Source organism: Monopterus albus, unplaced genomic scaffold (assembly GCF_001952655.1).
Source record: "Monopterus albus unplaced genomic scaffold, M_albus_1.0 scaffold153.1, whole genome shotgun sequence".
Classification (NCBI taxonomy): domain Eukaryota; kingdom Metazoa; phylum Chordata; class Actinopteri; order Synbranchiformes; family Synbranchidae; genus Monopterus; species Monopterus albus.
The window spans coordinates 400427-402217 of NW_018128033.1; the positions used below are offsets into that span (position 1 = coordinate 400427).

Genomic DNA, 1791 nt, shown 5'->3' on the forward strand with positions numbered 1-1791 from the left:
CATTGTTAGCTGAACTTCGCTCACAACAAAACACGCTCACACGACCCTCGTCAGCCCAGGAAAGTGCAACACAGGCCAGCTATGAGATTTCAGTTCTAATTGCCAGGAGTGGACGTTCACTTTCTACAGGGGACTTTGTTGAAGAATGCTTATCCACGGCTGCAAAGCTAGTGTGTCCCGCTCAGGCAAGACCTTTCTCCCAGATCAGCCTCTCACGGAATACGGTGACTCATCGCATCGAGGACATGGCCCAGGACGTTAAGGAGCAATTCAAAGCAAAGGCTGCTGAATTTGTTGCCTTTTCATTAGCGTGCGATGAGAGTACGGACATTTCGGACTCAGCTCAGCTTTTGGTTTTCATACGGGGTGTCCGTGAAAATATGGAAATAACAGAGGAGCTTGCTGGAGTTGAGACACTGCGTGGCACGACTAAAAGCGAGGATTTGTTTGCAGCGGTTGAGAGAGTCCTGGATAAGAATGGTTTGAGGTGGGAGAAAATGGCCGGGATAACAACAGATGGAGCGCCTGCCCTGATTGGGAGGAAAGACAGCCTAACCACTCTAGTTTCTCAGAAGGTTGCCCAGTGTGGAGGTAAGGTGGCACAATACCACTGCATCCTGCACCAAGAACAGCTGTGTGCGAACTCAATTGGCCTAGGAGATGTGGTACGTGATGTCGTTAAAATAATAAACTGTATTCGCTCCAAGGCACTCTCACACTGCCAGTTCAGAAGCCTTTTAGAAGAGATTGATGCACAGTATCAAGATCTCCTTTACCATCAAGAGGTCAGGTGGCTGAGCCACAGGAAAGGTGCTGAAAAGATTTTTTTGAGCTGCGGGATGCTATTTTTGACTTTCTGAAGAGCAAGGACAGTGAGACTCAAGTGCCCTCAGATGAAAAATGGATTTGTGACGTGGCTTTTATGGTGGACATCACTGACCAGCTCAACACCCTGAATGTGCAGCTTCAAGGAAAGGAGCTAATTATTACGGAGATGTTTGACCACATAAAGGCCTTTCAGAGAAAACTGCAGCTACTGTGTCGACATCTGTCAGCAGGTGAGTTAATGCCTTGCACAAAATACATAATTTTAATGGTAATGTGATCATGTGATGCGGAGGAACACAACTGTCAGTTGTATATGTGGAATATGACATTACTAGTGAGTGAAAATTGCAATATTTATTGCATTGATAATTATTAATTACTTTTTACTTCTGTTCAGGAAACCTGACTCACTTCCCCAGTCTGAGAGGTAAACCTGGTACAACACAAACTGTCTGAATATGCAACACTTGTCAGCAACCTAGACCTGGAGTTTGAAATGCGCTTTCAGGACTTCAGGAAGAATTCAGGTGACATGGAGCTGTTTTCCCAACCCTTCAGCACAAATGCATATGGACATAATTCGTGGCTAAATAAAGATTCATTTGCTGTGTATTTGCTTCCTGTTCTTTGTACCTTTATAATAAACACATTTCAATCAGAAAGTGCACCTGGACCCCGACACCCCCACCCCCCCGCACTGCCCACCAGACCCTCGGCCCAGCAACGCTTTTTCATTTTGGCCCTCCGAGGGGGAAAGTTTGGGCACCCCTGATGTAAAATATATTTAGCAAGGAGCGATGAGTCACAGCAGCAGCAGAGCTTTAGGAGGGGATTATGTTTCTGTGCCGCTCACCAGCAGACCTCTTACTGTGGCCACACGTGTGTGGTCTTTTGAGTCAAACATTATTTTATGCCAGTTCTGCTTCTTCAGAAGCATGACAAGATGATATACAGTATCATTAG

At 45.8% G+C, this 1791-nt stretch overlaps 1 protein-coding gene across 1 annotated transcript in view; it reads left to right on the forward strand.

Moving 5' to 3' along the window:
- Positions 1–1791, forward strand: part of ptpn4a (protein tyrosine phosphatase non-receptor type 4a) — a 60974-nt gene that overhangs the window by 39559 nt on the left and 19624 nt on the right.